Source organism: Sus scrofa, chromosome 8, assembly GCF_054392235.1.
Source record: "Sus scrofa isolate SSC_HxYL_T2T_F1_AM1 chromosome 8, Sscrofa_HxYL_maternal_Yorkshire_Landrace_v2.0, whole genome shotgun sequence".
In the NCBI taxonomy this organism is placed as follows: domain Eukaryota; kingdom Metazoa; phylum Chordata; class Mammalia; order Artiodactyla; family Suidae; genus Sus; species Sus scrofa.
Window position 1 is genome coordinate 86,744,785 of NC_139390.1, and position 20,645 is coordinate 86,765,429.

A 20,645-nucleotide genomic window follows, 5' to 3' on the forward strand; every position below is an offset into this window, starting at 1 on the left:
CTGATTCATTTTTTAGCAAGCGTTTATGGATAATCTGCTCTTCTTAAGTTTCTATTAGCTCTCTCTTTCCCCCTGCCTCATTTTTTTTTTTCTTTTTATGGCCACACCCTCAGCACATGGAAGTTCCCAGGCTAGGGGTCGAATCGGAGCTGCAACTGCCTGCCTACACCACAGCCACAGCAACACTGGAGCCCAGACACATCTGTGACCTACGCGGAAGCTTGTGGCAATGCCAGATCCTTAACCCACTGAGTGAGGCCCAGAATCGAACCTGCATACTCATGCACACTATGTCAGGTTCTTAACCTGCTGAGCCATGATGGGAACTCCCACTTTCCTGTAATTTAAGTCATTAGCCAATATTGCGTGCCCTTCTGAGTCTCCATAAATTCTGTTGGGGCAAATAGAAAATAAAATTAAAATCTCTTAGTCAACATTGGTTATGAACCAATTATTATGTTAAGGCCTATCTCCTGTTTTCAAGGAATTCTTAGTCTAGGAGTAAATGTACCAAATAGCTGTGGATGGAAAATGATAAATGCCACTAAGGAGGGATAAATAAAAGTCTATGAGTTCAGAGTTCCTTACTCTGAAGTGGAATTGTTGAATGGATATTTTCAAGTAGAACAGAGTAGATCAAATTAAGGCCTGAACATAGGACAATGCAAGGCTTTCTATGGAGAGGAGTAACTTGAATAGCATGGACTAACAAGGAACAGAATATGTTGGAGAAACAGTTTCTATCTGATAGGATGCAGCTGACCCTAAAAGGGGAGTAGGCCAAGATCAGTGGAGCCCTACCCAATCTGTATCTAGCTCTAAAGAGCTAGATCTAAGATTGTTTATTAGAAAACCTCGTGGTTCCTAGTCGGATTCATTTCCGCTGTGCCATGGAGGGAACTCCCAGACTGAGATTTTGAGGATGAGGGAGGAGAGGGCTTAGAAATGTCCAAAGCAGGTGTATATTGCAGAGTAAAGAGCATCCTCACAATGAGAAGCGATCACCTCCTATTTCTGGAGGCACCAGAATTTTTTTTTTGCAGGGGGGCACACCTATGGCAGGCGGAAATTCCCAGGCCAGGGTTGGAACCATACATGCAAGCCACAGCAGTGACAATGCCAGATCCTTACCCACTGAGCCACTGGGGAACTCCTAGAGGCTTTTAATCCTGATCCCCTGAGAGACACAGGAGAAGAGAAGAGAGTATTTATCTCCCACACAATCCCTCACAAAAATTGGTGGTGCTCCTGTGTGTTATATGGACCCCACAGGTCCTAAAACCTTAGAGTACCACTGATGGTGCCACAGTAAGGCCCGTGCCCCTTCAGATCCAGATGAGAGTTGCTCAAATGCACAGTCCACACCTGGTGGATATCCAAAGATTTTTGCCCAATCCATGTTGAAAATGCTTACCCTGGCTCTAAGATGCTCTTTCCTCTGAATTAAGTAACCTGTCCCTGTGCCCTGTCCCTGTTCCACACGGTGTCAACTTGACAACTCATTCCCCTTGTCCTTGACAGCTGCGCGCTAACCATGGCATTGGTATTCACAATAGACTTTATTGAAGCTTTGGGGAAATGGAAGGGCATTCATAGAACAGAAAATAGCCTCAAATGGGATTTAAGACATACCTGTTTTTTGTTTTTTATTTTTTTGTCTTTTTTTTTAGGGCCACACCTGTGGCATATGGAGGTTCCCAGGCTAGGGGTCCAGTCAGAGCTATAGCTCCTGGCCTACATCACAGCCACAACAACACAGGATCCAAGTCACGTCTGTGACCTACACCACAGCTCACGGCAACACTGGATCCTTAACCCACTGAGCAAGGCCAGGGATTGAACCCACCACCTCATAGTTACTAGTTGGGTTCGTTAACCACTGAGCCACCATGGGAACTGCATTTATCTGTTTTTAAAAAGCTGTCCCATGGAGTTCCATTTGTGGCTCGGTGGGTTAAAAACACGGTGTTGTCTCTATAAAAATGTTGGTTCAATCCCTGGCCTCACTCAGTGGGTTAAGGGGCCGGCATGGTCATAAGCTGTGGTGAAGTTTGAAGATGAAGCTTGGGACCAGCCAGTGTTACTATGGCTGGGGTATAGGCCAACAGCTACAGTTCTTTTTGGATCCCTAGCCCAGGGACTTCCAGATGCCACAAGTGTGGCTGTAAAAAATAAAATAATAAGAAAAAAATAAGAAAAGCCATCCCACGATTAAGAGTTTTTCAGAGGCCTTTTTACCTTATGTAGTGTCCAGCCTTGCACTATCTAGAAAATTGCTTCTCCCTGACCCCATGTCTCCTTTTCACTTGTTCCACTGAAAAACTTCCCCCAAGATCTCAAACTCTTTCTACTCTATTATATCAAGTTTTTCAATCAAGAGTGATTTTGCTTCCTGAAGGCTGGTTTGGCAATGTCTGGAGATGTTTCTGGTTTTCCCAACTTTGGGATGGGGGTTACTAGTGGCACCTCATGAGCTGAGGACGGAGATGCTGCTAAACATCCTACATGGCACGGAAAAGCCCCCCTCCCAACCCCAACCACCATCCAACAGAGACCTGTCCCATCCGAAATGTCAATAGAGCCAAGGTTGTAAAACCACTGCCCAGAGCAAGTCCGCCCTCTCCAACCTGCACATCCCAGACTCCAAGGCTCCCTGATCTTTGTATGACCACAAGCTACAAGGCAGTTCCCTCTATTAAACTGATGGGGGCACTGATTCTCATTATGACACTCAAGAGCCACAGAGACCCTGAAATTTCCTTTACCACAAGCTGCCCTTCTCAGAAAAAGTTGTGGTTTTGAATAGAATTTTTCCCTAATACATATAGAAGAAAGTTCTCCTCCATACTCAACTCGACTTACTCTGCCAGAAAGAGAAAGAGAGAAAGAGAAGAATGTAAACAGTGTGGGTGATTCTGTCCCACGTTCCACTGGAGCATATGCCCTAAAGGAGCGCAGGGCGGGAGATGTGAATCTGATGTTCCTTCAGTTTGTCTCAGTTCCTGAATCGCTCTCATAGTATGAGCATCTCACCATACTGAGTGTGATTCAAGTGTTTAAAGATACATTTTTTTGATACAACATGGCCCCTAAATGCAAGCCAACTACTTCATCAGGTGTTTCACTGAGAAAACAGCAATCTGTTCCAACGCTGGAGGAAAAACTGGCTGAGTTGGATGCTGTAGCAGCCTCAAGTGTGCATAAAAAGGGCCATGTATATTGTACTTTCCAGGGGAATGAAGAGATTTTTTTTCTAGGGTATTTCTGACTTGGTATGATTTTTCAACCTTGTTCACTGGCTTTGTTTTCTATTTTTTTATTTTTCTTTTTATGGCTGCACCTGCAGCATATGGAAGTTCCCAGGCCAGGGGTCGAATCAGAGCTGCAGCTGAGGCCTACACCACAGCCACAGCTACAGCAGATCCAAGCTACATCTGCAACCTACACCACAGCTTGGGGCAACACCAGGTCCTTAACTCACTGAGGGAGGTCAGGGATTGAACCCAAATCCTCGCAGACACTATGTTGGGTTCTTAGCCTACTGAGCCACAACGGGAGATCCACTCACTGACTTTAGAATCAAACTCTATGCAAAAATGCAATTCCATGTTATGGGAGCGATGGTGAGGAAGTAGAGGTCTTGGGATAGAGATTTGAGAGAAATTAGAAGTTGGGATGGAGAGAAGAGACCAAAAAGAAAAGAAGAAATCATCACCTAAGATCAGAGAGGCAAAGAAGCCCAAGAGAGTACCTCGCTACTCTAACAATTTTCAGGGACACATGGCTGATAATTGAAAGGAAACACTCATTTTATAAAAGGGAAGCTATGCCACAGAGAGCTTAGTTTGCTGCAATATTGATCTTTTAAAGACATTGCTGCACAATGTAGGATCAAATTCTGTAAACTCACAATGTAATGCCTGTTCGATTATTAACTCTTTTTCTGAGGGAGTATAATATAAAAATTGTGCCATGTTTGTGTTAATAAGTTATATGTCAGCTTGTGTTTGTTTTTTTAATTTAAAAAGCCACCAAATATATGCTATAAATGCTAAACAATTTTTTAAAATGTTAAACAGCAAGTAACAAAGGCATCTCTCACAGGTGTACCTTTGAAGTCAGTGTTTACAAAGTGGCTTTGTATGTGTGTAAACAGATTGAAAACTTAGGCTGTTACTAGTTATCTCTGTCTTTGCTGGTACATATTCTGCCAATGGTCCACCCTCAATAATTTGAAATGGAGGCTATTCGTCAGATTGTTAAGATGAGATGGGGAAAAAAAGAAAATTAACTCATAAATATTGCATGGGTCAAAATTTTTACTTCAGGTTTGGAAAGACAAATTCTATAGCAATCATTTCAGAAATTCCCATTTTAATTAAATACAGTATTTTCAAAATTGTGCTATAGTGCACAGCATAGTCTTTCTCTAACTTGGGAACTTCCTGAATAATGTACTAAATAAAGGGAAAATTGTTCTCTACTAAGCACTATTTTCAACACATAAAATTTTGTAGTGATTTTCTTTTATTTGGGCACAAATTAAGGACATGGCTACTTTCTCTGGGCTCCACTGTTGCTTTTGTTGTCCAGCCTTTAGTCTGGTACTACTATAAAGTCAAATTTATGAAAATCAGTTTAGAATGGAGAACCATCACTTCTCAGCCTTTTGGCGAAGATCGAGTGTAGAATGGGGAACCACAGAAATTAAACACTGGATTGGAAATATTAGAATATTAGAAGGGTATAGGAATGGAAGAGAGTTACCTAATAGGTTTTAGCTGACTTAATAATGCTAGTAGATAGAAAGTATTGGATTTCAGAAAGAAAACACTTTAAAGTCAAGGTAATAAATGTCTGAGACAGCATTTGAATCTAATTCAGTGGAGTTCTACAGTTCACATTATTTTCTCTACAACATTCTGCTCAGCTACCTAAACTCTATGATGAATTCGGTAATCTTGGAATAGGAAAAATTAGGGTATGAATACATTCAAACTTTAAATCTACTCACTATAGGCTTATATTCCATACAAATATCCCTTTTCTGTACCATCTGAGTTAATCAGGGTAAGGTACCTAGATCTCATGGAGTACACACAATAAAGATTTATTAATCACTTACATCACAGTCCAGCGCTGTCGGGCAACTCTCCTTGGTAGATTTCCTCCACAAGATGACTCAGGGATCTAGTCTCCTTCCATTCTATGATGCTTGCATCTTAAACTTGAGGCCTCCCAGGCATTCATGGTAAGGGAAGTAAGAGCTTAGACAATCATCCAAGGAGTTTTATGACCAGTGGAGCACATCACTTCCACCAATACACCAGAATCCAGTCTTATGAACACAACCTAAGGGAAAGAGAAGTTGAGATATGTGGCCTTCCTGTCCAGTCAGAAAGAGACAAAATGATGTTGAATTTGGCAAACCCTTAACACTGTCTCTTCCACATCATTTAAGGGAATTTATTTCTTCAGATATCAAAAAGACCCACTGAATTTTATGTAAAGGTCAAAGTCAACCTTTGGAACACCAGGTTATAAAAGGGGGTAGGGAACTGTACCACAAGAGTAGCATGTTTTGCGATGAGAGGCTTGAAATATCAAAAGAAAGTGTTCCTAAATGTTAGTGGAAGGAAGTCAGGCCAACAGTCCCGAATATCAAATAGCCCAGGAAGGAAAATACCAAAAAAGAAGTGATCCAATAAGGTCAGAAGCCAAGCATGGAGAGCAGGAAAGAATATGCCTCAAAGAATGAGTAGGAGTAAATGGTTTAGCATTAAGGGTATGTGAAAATATCATGGGTAACGTTCATTATTTACTACAGCCAGGCACTGTATAGATTATTAATCCTCATGATAACCATATGAGGTAAATTGTATTATCTCATTTTAGAAGTGATAAAACTGAGCTCCAGAATTTATGTAATTTACCCATAGTCCCAGAGCTACTCAGAGGTAGAGCTGGGATCTAAGCCAGTCTAAGTCTGGCTCCAGAGTCTATGCCTGTAATCTTTATACTTTATTGCCACTCTTAAAGACAAACACTGCTGGATTTCTTCTTTTATATGATACCTGGTTTATGACTTAGAGGCAACTTTTCAAAAGAAAACATAAAAGGCTGGATGTCAGAGTTCCAATGTACTTTATCACCTACTGATTCATCAGGCTATATTGAGACTTTCCTTCTTCCTGATCTCATTTCCTCTTTGCAAAGTAATTATTTAAAAGGCTACACACACTGATAGATGACTTACTCCATCACCCTGCTTACAGAACCCTGCCTTTGCCATTCCAGGTCAGAGGAAATCCTACTTCTAAATTCCTCCAGTGTAGGAAGTTCACAGCTTCCTTTGTCATCTGACTCACGACGTTGTAATCGGTACGTACAGTAGTTATACGACATCTGGAAAGTATGGGAAATCTGAAGTTCTTCAAATTTCCAGAAAAACCAATAAGTTGTGAATAGCGTATGAATCAAAATGGCAAAATGTATGCTTTCTGCAGCTCCTCCACCCTTAAAGATTGGCTGACAAATCAATCTGGGTGATGTCTTTTTCTTTCTCTGTTTTATCTCTCCCATATGCACAGTTTTTGCAGACTGGAGAAGAAGAAACTACAACTGCTTTCTTCAGAATCCTTCTTCCTTGGCCCTTTGTGGTCTGAACAGCTCTCAGGGAAATGCTGAATAGCCCCTGAAAGCAGGGGTAACGTTGATACTATTTAAGGACGTGTGGAGCAGCACAGACCAGCCAGGCCTGCATATCAGCCAATAAGAATGAACAAGGGCTGTAAGCGGAGTCCAATTGTCTGGGTACTGATCCACAGAACATCAGTCCTGCCCTTAACCTTGTTCTGTGGTTTCTGGCAGCAGGCATGCTAAAGGAGACGGCTCTGCACATCCTCTCTGCACTAACATCCACACAGGAGACCACATGCGAGCTCTCGCTCTGGGCCAGGCACAGGTTAAAGGCTTAGCATTTTTGGATTTCCATGGAATAGCGGTATTTGTATTTCAGACTCAGCTGATATATCTCCCATAGGTGAAATTCATGTACTATTTCAGTGATTCTTTCTGGAGAATGGTTTGCACTGGACATATTTCGTTTCACTTGCAAAAATCACTGATTGAATATAGCTTGTGCTGCAAGCTTAACCATGTGGGTGGATTTGCTCCTTTTCACTAAACTAAATAGGCCAATTCCACTCTTTCAGTTTATGGCAAAAGACGGCCCCCTTGATTGTGAGTGGAAAAGCTGATCTCAGCATCTATATCCCAGCCCCTGGCCCCACTCATCATTTCTTGCACCCCTTCTTAACTACAACCTTAGATCTTCAAGCTACAGTTTAAGGCCATCCCATTTTCTACTCTGCTCAGGGGAGCTGATCATCAATTGACAAAGACTGTTATTGTTCCCTGTATTTATTTATCCTTCTCTCCCCCCGCCACTTTTTTCTTTTGGCTGTGCCCATGGCATATGGTAGTTTCTGGGCCAGGGTTTGAGCAGTGGCAACACCAGATCCTTAACCCACAGAGCCACTGGGGAACTCCAACCTCTTCCTCCTTTTAGCAACACAACTCCAGTTTTAAGGGGGCACATGGCCAGTCAATCTTTATTTTTTTTCTTTTAACTTTTTAGGGCCACATCTGTGGTAAATGGAAGTTCCCAGGCTAGGGGTCAAATCAGGGCTGCAGCTGCAGACCTATGCCACAGGTCCAAGCTGTGTCTGTGATCCCAAAGCTGTGGCAATCCTGGATTCTTTAACCCACTAAGCAAGACCAGAGACTGAATCCTCATCCTCATTGATGCTGGTTGGGTTCTTAACCTGCTGAGCCGTGATGGGAACTCCAAGTCAAACTTTCTTGAAAAGTGCTCTGGTAATGAGATGTAAACAAAAGTGATATGTGTAGGAGTTCCCGCTATGGCCCAGTGGGTTAAGAATTTGACCGCAGCGACTTCTATCACTGCCAGAGGCGTGGGCTCAGCCCCTGGCCTGGCACAGTAGGTTAAAGGATCTGGTGTTGCCACAGCTGCATCTTGGGTCACAGCAGTGGCTCGGATTCAATTCCTGGCCTGGGAACTTCCATATGCTGTGGGTGCAGCCATAAAAAAAAAAAACTGTCAAAAAACCCAAAAAAAACCCAAAAACAAAAGGCGTTCCCATTGTGGCACAGAGAAAACGAATCCGACTAGGAACCATAAGGTTATAGATTCAATCCCTGGCCTCGATCAGTGGGTTGAGGATCCAGCTTTGCTATGAGCTGTGGTGTAGGTCGCTGATACAACTTGGATCTGGCGTTGCTATGGCTCTGGGATGGGCTGGCAGCTACAGCTCCATTTTGACCCCCTAGCCTGGGAACCTCCATGTGCTGCAGGTGCAGCCCTAAAAAGACAAAAGACAAAGAAAAAAAAAGTGTAAATTACTTGGTCAAAGTTTTTGTTTTTTAGTATAAAAATATGGATGTGATGCTGGTGACAAGCCTCCACCTTACAGATGAGGACAATACTCAGGGGAATTGGGGAGCAGCAGGGACATGGTTCCTAAAGATCTCCTGTGGCAGAACCGCCTCTCTACACTGGATCACCTTCATTTTTGTTGATTTGGTGGAAGATAGAATTAAACTTCTTTCTCATTTGAGCTACTGTATTTTGGGGGTGTCTTTGTAGAGGAGCTTCGTTTGTACTTGGCTGATACATCAGGATAATTGAAAAATTATTTCTGAAGATTATTTCTAGGTTAAAGGCCAAGATGTTGCCAAATTAAAGTGAGCCGAATAGTAGTTAAATGCTGAGTTCTTAGGCCCTGTCATTATGGTCTGAATGTTCTTGCCTGCCTCCCCCCAGTTCATGTGCTAAAGCCCTAATTCCCAAGGTGATGGTATTGGGGGGTTGGGGGCACAGCCCTCACAGATGGATAAGTGCCTTCTTAATAAAGTTGCCCCAGAGCTCCCCAGCCCATTCCACCACGTGGGATAAAATGAGAAGTCCGTGACCCATTCAACCTTGGTGGCACCCTGATCTTGGACATCCAGCTTCCAGAACTGCAGATAGAAATTTCTGCTGTTTATAAACAACCCAGTCTGTGGTATTTTGCTATAGAGGCCACACCAGCCTAAGACGCCTGTCCAAATTAGACTGAATACTTTTCTCTAGGATTAGAGTCAAAACACTTAGCAATTCATATGACATAGGCCAACCAGTTAGAATAGTTCTGCTAATGATTTAAGATCAGCCTGTAATGATTTATATCAGCCCTGAATTTCATTGAGTAAAAGCTATTAGAATGAATTGTGCTGGGAAGAAAGATGATTGGAAAGTGACCCAAAGAGCAGTACTATTGAAAGGAACTGAATTTGAATTACTCTTTTCCAAGGATCTGTCGTTTCCTAGGTGGGCAGTTGTCATTACCCTGAAGTCATCTTTGCTCTTGAGGATTTCAGAGGGAATAGTTTAACTTTTAGAGCCCTGCCTTCAATGGAAATGATGAGCTGGGATTATCCACTATCCCCACTTTGAGTGTTGTTTGGATATATGAAGAACTAATTCCTTCTTCTTAAGATCTGGGGCAGAGAATGCAATAGCAAGGGTTTATGACAATGGACGTGAAACTCCCAGGTGATGAAAGACTAACCCTTATATTTTTGTCTCCCTCCCTCTCCAACAGTAACCTCATCAAGAAATAGGAATGTTTCACGCCCATGCAAGTTCTTAGACTTCCACAGCAAATACGACAGAATGATCCTACCTCGTAATAGGAAGGTACTGGCTACATGGAAGCTTATATTATTTTTTGAAATATTTTATGAAACATTTATAAATGTATGAAATATATTATGCATTATAATATTATAATTAAATATTAATATAACACTTTTAAAAAACAAGCCGTCAAAAACTCTGACTTTCACAGTAGCAAAAAATCAAACGAACTCAATGGGCTAACCGACTCATTATAATTGGTTTTGTAGCATGTCACTGTTTACCAGGTTAGGGAAATCTAATTAATTTTTTCTCGTAACTCTTACTTTGAGAAACTGTTAATGATGTTTGCTTTTCTTTTGGAACTGTTTTCCATCACCTATGAGGATCTACTGCAAAGAAGATCATGGAGTTTCCTCATAAGTAACATTTTCAACTCTGCCCTTTCTAATCCTGCTCACCCCAGGTCAAGTTCAATTTAAGTAACACTAGGAATGCAGTGTTATTTTATTTTTGTCATTCGTTCTCGATTGTTCTTCAGGTCCATCTTTTTCTAAATACAGAGGTTTCATTTATCTTGGTCGAATTGCATTTTTCAACCTCCTAAGGAAGTTAAATCTTACGTCATCATCATTTTTTTAAAAAATTTTATGGCTACACCCAAAGCATGTGAGAGTTCATGGGCCAGGGATTAAATCTGAGCCACACTGCGACCTACACCACAGCTGTGGCATCTCTGGATCCTTTGAGCCCACTGCACCTTGGGCCAGGATAGAACCAAGGTTCCAGAGCAACCTGAGCCACTGAAGTTGGATTTTTTAACCTGCTGCACCAGTGCCGGGAACTCTTTCAGCATCATTTCTTAATAAAGGGATGAGATTGTTATAGAAGTAAAGAGGAGGCCTGGATTCCTAAGGAAAATATTGGAAATCTCCTCTCTTGAGAATTGGCTAATAACTAGGAATGACCACCAGGACTTTGTCAAAAGCTCATCACATCTGATTGATTATTCAATTTGATGAAATCTGAAAAAAAAAAACAGTTAAAATCAAATTCAAGAGTAATGGGATCATCTTCATGACAGGACAGAAGCAGAAAAGTGATCTGGACTTGACCACAGTGAACTATGTGTGAAAAGGTAACTGAAGGGATGTGTTTTATCAATTCTCAACCTCTACCACCCCACCCCCGCCCCGCAATGAACCAAAGTTAGTGCCTTAAGATAACAGAATGGTAAAATGATAGGAACTTTAAGAGCTTGAAAGTGGTAACATACTTCCCAAATACTGAGTCAGGGGAAGAACTGGAGAGGTTATGGACAATCAACATACAGTTTGAGGGCTCTGTATTGAAAGAGAGTTTTCGGTCAAAAGCAGCCAGGCAGCCTCATTATTCCAAATATGATTGGGAAGCACCACCTCTCTTTCATCACTACCTGCCACTCCCCTTCTTCAGTCTCCTGCTTTGTGCTTCTCATCCCTCCCTCTCTCCCCCCCCATCAGCCCCTGCCAGCAAGAACCTTGCAAAGCTACAGCCTGGGAGCAATAGCTTCCAGTTCTGTACTTAGGGCAGTTGTTCACAAAGAGTAGTTTCTGGAGCTGCCGCTGCAACCCCCACCTGGGAACTTATTAGACATGCAAATTCTTAGGTCCAACCCCTCACCCACTGAATGGGAAACTCTAAGGGTGGGGCCTAGGATACCTTTAACAGACCTTCCAGGTGATTCTGACGCATGATAAAATTTGAGAACCACTGTTCTAGGGAAGAGAATTGTTAGAAATCAGAAGGGCTGGAAGACCTCCAGTGAAGCTCTGATTTTTGAGGGACCTCAAAAACCCTTCGAATTGGAAACAAGATCTTGAAGCCTCAAATGAATTGATCTTGATTTTCTATGACAAATTTCTGAAGATAGATAGTCAAGATTTTTGGAGAGCCCTTACCAGATCCAGGTACCGTGGTAAGTACATATCCTGTTGTGATATCAATTATCTCATGTTACAAATGAGGAAACCTATATTTAGAAAGATGAAGTAATTAGCCCTGGGTCATATGGTTAGTAGCTGAGGGAGCCAGGATTCAAAGCCATGCAGACTAAGATTACTGTACTATTTGATTTGCTGCTGCTGTGAAAAGGGGTAGTGAAGTAGATTTTCCAGGCTGAAAGTTACTGCTTAGACTTTTCATTCAAGAAGATTGAATCTTGTGGCTCCTTCTTTTACCCTGGGCTTTTCGAATTATCTGTAGAAGTTAGTGTTTGCTTGAACTTCTCAGTGATTAATTTACTTGATTAATGAATTTCTAGTGAATTTCTTGCAGTGGTTAATAATCTTGATTTAGCTGGATTTCCCGTTGTGGCACAGTGGTTAACGAATCCAACTAGGAACCATGAGGTTGCAGGTTCAGTCCCTGGCCTCTCTCAGTGGGTTAACGATCCGGCATTGCCGTGAGCTGTGGTGTAGGTTGCAGATGCGGCTCAGATCCCTGTTGCTGTGGCTCTGGCGTAGGCTGGCAGCTACAGCTCCGATTAGACCCCTAGCCTGGGAACCTCCATATGCCTCGGGAGGGGCCCAAGAAATGGCAAAAAGACAAAAAAAAAAAAAATCTTGATTTAGCTACTGGATCCATAGTTTGTTAACATACTGGTAGTTGTGTTCTAGTATTATAATCATATGGTATCCATGTAAAATAGAATGGATAAAAAGATATATGTTTCTGACATTGCATTTTTTGTTGTTGTTCCTTGGCAGTTCTTATTGAATGACAATAATTTTTTTAAATAAATAAAGGTAATTAAAAATTGGTTTTTTCTTCTTTTTAGGGCCACACCTGTGGCATATGGAGGTTCCCAGGCTAGGGGTTGAATCGGAGCTGTAGCCACGGGCCTACACCACAGCCACAGCAATGTCAGATCGGGGCTGCATCTACGACCTACACCATAGCTCAGGGAATCGCTGGATCCTTAACTCACTGAGGGAGACCAGTGATCCAACATGCACCCTCGTGGATACTAGTCAGTTTCATTTCTGCTGAGCCACGACGGGAATTCCAAAACCATATGTTTTCAAACAAAACTTCAGTTCATGTCATTCAAATCTGAAATAAAAGCAACATAATTGATAAATGAATAGGATAATAGTATATTAAGTTGGCATGGGTATGCAAATATTTTTTTGTGGGATTTTTTTTTCTTTTGAGATATATAATTATTATGAAAATAAGTGCTTTGTATTAATCAAAACAACCACATGAAAGTTACATGCATAAATGTATTAAAAAAATCCTAAGAGTTAACTTAGATCCTTACTTTGGTCATACAAGCAAGCAATCTGTACTGTCATACAAGCGGCATCGGGAGCCTACTCAGCTTCTACTTAGAGGACCACATTCATGGAGAAGGTCATGAAAAAGTTGTGTTTTCTTTTTTAAGTCATGAACTAGTTTAAATTTTTACTTGTTTTGATAAAATATTAAAGACTAGCTATAATTAGCACTAGCACTCAAAATAAATTGTGGTTTAAATGTTAATAATTGACGTGGCATACCCCTTCCACATCTGAGGTGTTTATACATGTTTCATTTTTACACATGGATATTTAATATCAAAATCTTATGCAGCAAACAAACCAGATAATGCTCTGTGAAAGCCTATCAATGCCCAAAGATTTGCATCTGGTTGGGAAAACAAGAAAGTCTATCTACCTCAATTTGTACTAAAATTGCCCATGTCTGTTGAAGAAAGTTCTACCAAGCAATTAAAAGTGCTTCATATCAAAAGCACTAATAGATAAGTGCATGCAAAAGGATTAGGAAAAAAACACATGCAATATAATAAAAATATCACTTGATCTAAGAATGCATTCATTCTCTCCACTGTGCCAGCTAGATGAAGTGGGAAATACTCAGCTGCCTTCTTTGGGACAAACTCAAAACTTGGATTAGGTCCTCGAAATGAGCAGATGACCTCTGAATAAGATAATTCAGTAGGCTGCTATAATAATATACCATTCCTTCCATTAGAACAAAAATCACTCAATTTAGGGAGACTGCAGGTGAAAGGGAAATTTGACACTTGCAGAGATTAGTTTTAGTTTGCTTTGTAATGCATTACCCACAGCAAATTCACCTCTATCTTTAGGAATAAAGATGACATCTGTCATGAAGCTTCTTACATTTTTTTTGTCTGCTATTTCCAGTGTCATATATCTGACATGTGATAACCTCCCTTTATAAACTCTAACGTTAGGGAAAAAATTGTGTTCATTTTGGGTGCCCATATGGCTATTCTTGACCTACTTGCAAATATATAACAATATACAGTGCATGTTCTCTTATTCTTAAGGTTTCTGTTTCTGATATTGAATGTACCTTTTAAGACTAAGGTCATCTTTATTATACGTACATAGGCATCAGAAAATTAAAAGTTAAGAATTCACTTGGTCTCATCTTATGTGGATACCTTTTTGCTGCCCTTGAGGCATTGTTAACATTTTATGTCACTAGAAAATATTTTTTTTGTTTTTGTTCTCAGAGCTATCATTTAAATTCTGAAGGATTTTGTTTCTTTGCAATCATCTTTGTTAGAATTAAAAAAAATAGTGTTGATCAAAATGTTGTCTTAGTTGTTACTGACAGCTGTTAAAATGCTGCTAAAAATATAGTGCCAACTACTGAAAAGCTAACTGCTCCTGTGAAGTCCTAATGAGAAATTCTAAATGAGTTTTTCATCAAGTTCAACAGAGACGCTATTTCCCACACCTGACCCACTGGATTGTTTCACTTTTCTGCAGTTTTTCCTGCACATAATATCAGAGAAACAGCCTCCATGCATAATTCTAATGAGTACACAAACCATGCAGTTATTTATGTAAGATTAGCACAGTTATTTAAAGGTGTTGAATTTCCTGCAGTAAACCAAGAAAAAGAAGAAAAGAAATTGCACATATCTTTATTTTTATTAAAATACACTGCTCTAAGCTCCTCCCCCCCTTTTCAAATACTGTACATTATTTCTAAATTTAGAACATCAGTGTAGGCACAGTGAAATCTGATTTGCTTCTAATAATATGGCATACTAATTGTGATGCATGTGCTGTTTGGTTCCTCTGTCATCTCAAAATCTGGTCATAGAAATGTATTAGGTTTGTGTGTTTTCTATTTAAAATGACTACGAATGAAATTAAGATAGACAGATGAATAAATAGTTAGGTAAACAAATATGGAGATTAATGAATAACCAAAGCTAATAAAAATATTCCAAATAGTCCGGAAAACTGAGTTTGTTTCTATTGTGGATATTAACAAAAACCCTGATATGTTTTGTATTTCTCTTCTGGTCCACAATTTCTTATTTGCTTGCAATGTTTATAAACTGCAGCATGTGTGTTTTCCAAAAACAAAGAAGTTCTATCTTATATTATTCCTCTATTCATCTTCTCTCTCCAACCCCCCTCCCTCCTTTCTCTCTCTGACTCTCTGTCTTTCTCAACTCTTTCTAACAGCTGGTAAGAAAAGAGCTGGGGGTGGGGAGAAGTCTATCTTTTTAGAAAGAAAAAAAAAAATGCCAGCATGGCTAGGCTTATTAATGAAGTTATCTATGACCAAATGCATAGCCTTTAACTTTGTAAAATTACTGAATACAATTAAATTATATGACACCTTGTGGGGTTTACTTTCTTGTCAGTAAATAAAGATATAAAGGAGAAGTATTTTAATACATTTCAAAATATATTCAATTTGGGGGGAGTTGCTTATAATCTCACAGCTTAAGCAACTCCATGCATTTTTTTCTTTCCCCCAGTGTCAGCTGTTTGAAGACTATGGGATTAGGATCAGAAAACTAAGGGGTGGCTCTGCTAAAGCTGAAATAAAGAGCAAGGGAGGATTTTTTTCCAACACAAACTTAGATGATATTAGGCTTTGTATCTGAAGTTATATAATAGAGGATATGATGTCACACATGTAAATTGCAAAAGCTGAGCCAAGCACCTTATGGTAGCAAGCTTCAGGGAGTTTGACAGTAATGGGATGAAGGAGGGAGGTGTCCTGAGGTACAGCGACTGTAAAAGGAGGGTGAACAACTGTCAAAAGGGAGATAGTGGATGCTGCTTCCAGGTTTTAGACTATTTGGCAGCTGTAAATAGTCTCCAGCTATTTGGAAATGAAGTTAAGGTCCTTTTCTGTGCTTTTCCTGTTTTGATTTTTATTTTTCTTAAAAGCTTGTTTCCATCCTTTTGCAAAGAAAAAAATATTTCTAAAAGGAGGAAAAGAACAAAGTTTGTTAAGAGACAGCTTAAGCAAGTGATGACATTTCTAGGTATACATTTTTAAAGCTGGTAGGGCTCTTTAGTAATGGCCATTGGAACCTTTGGAACAAAGAGTTCTGAACAACTAGAAAAACCCGCATCTCCATCTCTGATGGAGTCTTGCAGAGACGTCTTTTGTGGGGTGATTCCCAGCAAAATCTTCAGATGAGGGAGCCGAAGATTGATCGTGGAGCTGATTTCTTTTTAGGGTGGCACAAGACCACCTCTTACAGCCAGCAAAAGGAAATTGGGAGAAGAGAGAAATTTAATGGTTCAAATATCCACAAACAAATAAAGGTTTGCCTATTAGTCATGGCAAGATTCTCCTAACATCTCTGTCGAAAGATGCTGATATACCTTCAGGAATATGGACCTCCCTGCAAGCTATTTTAGTGTGAAAAAGTTTCAAAAGAATATGTTTAAAAGCTCAGTGTTATAAACCCAAACTATTTTGAAGCACAGAAGATTAAAATTTGAGATTGGACAAGAGAAAATGCAGGAAGAAATCTTCTAGATTTCTAAAATGTTGCAGTTATAATAACCCCACTTTACAACAGAGTCTGATCCCTGAGTGGTTGTCTGTAATGGAAATTACTGATTAAAAGAGTGGTGGAGAACCTATGTAAAGAATATTTGAAGAAAACAGTTTGATAAAGGGGAAAGGAATAATCAATGCCTAACTTATCAACTTTTGTAAACTGAATTTACATTATAAAGTTTACATTAAATGAAGGGTCTTTTTCTCTAACATTTAATTATGAAAATTACAAACATACAAAAAAAGTTGAAGGAATTTTGCAGTGAACACCTGTATACGTACCTAGATCCTGCCATGAATACTGTACCATAAACATGTTTTAATCACATATCTATCCATCCTTCCATTTATATCAATCAACGCCAACCATCTATTTTTGATGAATTTCAAAATTCAGTTTTTGCAATCAGTACACTTGTCAATGATGGTTCTTTTTAAAAGTTCGCTAGATATTTATTACGTTAATTTTGAAAATTTATCATTTAATTATTTTCTTGATTTCACCTAAAGCATAGTACCTTATGAACTTAAATTCTCTCCACATAAGGGAACAGGAGAAAGGTTGTTTTGCTAGAGGCCAAATGCCACCTCGAGCCACGGGGTAGTGCCAACGCTGTGTGGGTGACAACGCAATGGACAGCTCAAGGCTAGGATCGAGGGGGAACGTGGTTGAAGAGAGGCAGTGATTGTTTTAACAGCGCAGCTCCGTGATTAACACGGTTTTGTGTGGGACGGGATTAACAACTTTCACAGCTATTTAGAAAGAAAATGGGAAAGAACCAGCAAAGGGCAGGGGGAGGGGGTCAATAAAGTCTGTAGGAAAAAGAGTGTTAAGCCAGGAAAAGGGCATGTGTGGTCAGTTCAAGGGGTTTAACTGAGTCGTAAAGGACAGCAAGCAGGGGTCTGTAAACGGTAGTGATAGCCACAAGTTCCCCCCGCCCCAATCTTCCACTAAGTGTAAATGTAACGGTGAGGTAGAAAAGGCTGGGGCTGAAGCGTCTGTCACACACGTGAGTGCTCCTGAACACGCGCACACATGCACACTTTTGCTCCGATGGGGGTGATTTGTGTGGCCGGGGGGGGAGGGGGACGTGGGACTTCTCTGGAGCCAGGAGGCGCTTGCGGCTCCGCAGGGCAGCCGGAGCCTGAGAATCCCTGGATCGCGGGTCACCGCTCCGCCCTCCGCCCCCCGCCGCGCGCCCGCGCGCCGCCAGCCGCCCTCCTGGCTCCGTCGCCCCTTTCACTTTCGCGTCGGCGTAGGTGTCTGCCCGGGCCGCGGGGGCGCGCGGGGCGGCACGGGGGCGCGCGGCGCTCGGCGAGCGGAGATGGGAGGGGGCCTGGCTCCCAGCCCCTTCCTCGGCTCGCTTCGCGGAGCTGGCGGCGGCGGCTTCTGAGCCGCTGTCACCGCGAAGGGACCGGTGGCGGCCGCCGCTCCTCGCCGCTCTCCCCACACGCCCCCGCGCGCAGACACCCGGTCCTTCCTCGGCACCCCCCCACGGTGGGGGTGGGGCAGAGGCGCGGCGAGCGGGAGACCGAGGGGGGAGAGGAGCCGTCTCGCCGGGTGGGCAGCCAGGCGGCAGGAAAAGAAACTTTTCCCTCCCGCCCCCCGCGCGTGGTCCCTAGCTCGCGTCTACCCCAGCGGCTGGGAACTGCACCTGAGGCCGGGGCGCGAGGTCAGGGCCGGGCTTTGGGGAACCGGGGGGAGGGGTGTTGGGTGACGTGCATTGGGGTTCCGTTTGCCCTCGGCCTCCTTACAGCCAGGGGCCAGGGTGGGAGGGCGGCCATCGGCACCCCCAGCCCCTGTTTCCCGCAAGCCGGTGTCTGGATGCTTTGCTGCCTCCTCCCGCTGGTGAGGGTGTGACCCGAGAAGGGGGCTGCGGCGCCGCGGGCTCCCCCTGAAGCCGCCCCCTCAACACACACTCGCCCACACACACTTACACGCTCCGTAGCCGGAGCTGTCACCGGTCACCCCAGGCCCGGGGAGGGGGCGCGGAGAGCCTGCTGCGGGGAGACCGGCGCGGGGTCATCCCGCCGGACTTCCCGGCTCACAGAGCCACCGTCGTCACCGCCCGGAGGCCAGCAGCCTCGGGAGAGGGGCCCGCTAGAGCCGCGGCCGCCGCTGCTGGGGGCGGGCAGGCACCCGCGTCCTCCTCTGCGCTATTTGGCGCCGCCGCCTTGCCTCCTCCTGCGGGGTAACAACACTACTGCTCTATTGCTCTACCCACCGTCAGTAGGGCGACTGCCGGATTATCTTCCTCTCCATCCTTACTGCCAATCCGCTAATATTGGAGTTGCTGCTGGCGGCGGAGGCAGCAGGAGTGTGGCTGCCCCCACCCACCCCCCGCCCCGCGCCCCAGCCTCCCCACCATGTCCTAGAAAAGGTGAGTGCAGCGACAGTCACTTTGCGCTGACAGCGGTGGGAGGGGGCCCGGGAATCGCAAGGCGGCCCTGGGCAAGGCACGGTCTGCGCAGAGAGCGCGGGTTCGCAAACCGAGGTGGGCTGCGGGCAGGAGACTAGGTGCCCGCGCGGCTGCCTTCGGGCAGGGGTGCTGGGCAGCAGGCGAGCAATCGCGGCGGCTGTCCCTGCAAGATTCTAACCTAGATTTTGCAAGAAGCTGAGATCCAGGGCAAGACCAGCCCTCCGTAAGGGAGGTAAAAACTTAGTAAAAGAGGCACGTCCATTCCTTAAGTAATGAATAATTCGGCAGCGCAGGCGGAGACGCCGTCTCCTCGCGTGCCCAGGCGCTGGGTCTGAGACTCCCCCCTCGCTTCTGCCCGCCGCCTGCTTTCCGCCCCGAGTGCGATCGATGCCTGGCAGCTCGCTTGGCCGGGAGAGTGCGCAAAACTGAGGGCCCTACGGGAAAGTTGGGACACTTGCGAGGACTCCCGGCTGTGGGGCACCGGGGGCGCTCAGCGCGAGGACTGCGAGCACCTGAATCAGGGGCCGGGACCAGCTCTCCTGCGCTGCTGCTGTCACTCCCGCCGCCAGGGAGTTCCCTACCTGGGGCGGCTGGGAGTTCGAATCTTCCTGGGTTCAGAGTCTGGAATCCCGAAGCTTAATTAACTGTAAGAAGAGGAGGGGCCTTGGGGCACTGGGAGAACCGCCCCCCCCACCCCCACCCCAGTGCACCAGTCTTCCCAGTGTGGCTGGTGTGCGGCAAGGGTGAGGCGGGAGGCAGCACAGCTGCCGCCGCCGGGCTGCGGGTCGCGAAGGGCCGGGGGACCAGATTTAGGTGTGTACGTCACTGGTGTTGACTGTGGGCCAGTCGGGAATCTAAAACGGAGCCTCTTACGCGGAGCCTCACAGTCCTTAGAAATCAAAGTTAAGAAGCTCATCTTTTGCTTAGTAACTACAATGTTTTGGGTGGGCGGGAGGAGAGTCGAGGTGGAGGCGGTTGGAGGGAAACCGAAATTTCTTCTTGCATACACTTGATCCTTAGGAAACAGTTTGTTTCCTTGCCACTCTTGTTTGTTTCTCCCAATTATGTGCACCCCCTCCCACCTATTATAAAGAAAAGACTATCCATGGTAGGGCTTTTTCAAACTGAACTAGTGGAAAAATCCAGTACGAAAGTAATACAGCAACAAAATTATAAAGAAGGGGTGCAGCAGCTTTTCACCATCGCACTTTTTTTTGGGGGGGGGAGTGGGAGAGAAGTTGTATTTAAAGGGCTTTGGCTGCGCTGAAGTCACCCGCTTTTCCGGCACGGTTAAAACAAGGAAATTCAAATCGAGTGGGAACGTGATCCTCTTGCTCGCTGGCAGTGGACGCTGCGGCTGCTCTGCTGAGAGGTAACTCGGAAGGCAGAGAAAAGGGGCGGGGAGCGGAACCTCGGGGGTCGGGAGAAGCCCACTAAGAGACCTCCGCTGCGCGCGGACGCTGTGGGCGGCGCCTGGGCCAGGGCTGCCGCTCACCTGGCGCTGCAGGTGGAGAGCCTCAGGGGATTACACCTTGACCGGCTTTGGGAAAAAGCGACTTCTTCCGCGTCACCAGACTTTTTATTTCTTTCCAGACATCATAGGGTTAGCCAGGAGGAGAGCCAGGTGGGCGCGAGCAGGTTTGGGACAGTCGAGCGAGGGGACGAGGGGGGTGGGCAGCGTCTGG

The 20,645-nt window shown here is 43.9% G+C and overlaps 1 protein-coding gene across 7 annotated transcripts in view; it reads left to right on the forward strand.

Annotated features, from left to right (window-relative positions):
• Positions 1 to 18,076: 18,076 nt before the first annotated feature.
• Positions 18,077 to 20,645, forward strand: part of NR3C2 (nuclear receptor subfamily 3 group C member 2) — a 365,987-nt gene continuing 363,418 nt past the window's right edge. For 2 of the 7 annotated variants that reach the window (XM_084970786.1, XM_013978840.3), the window contains exon 1: positions 18,077 to 18,921. The gene's annotated coding sequence lies outside the window, so the exon portion shown is untranslated. Of the gene's footprint in view, positions 20,585 to 20,645 lie in introns of all 7 variants that reach the window. The other 5 variants (XM_084970788.1, XM_013978843.3, XM_084970789.1 and 2 more) reach the window with 5 other exon arrangements.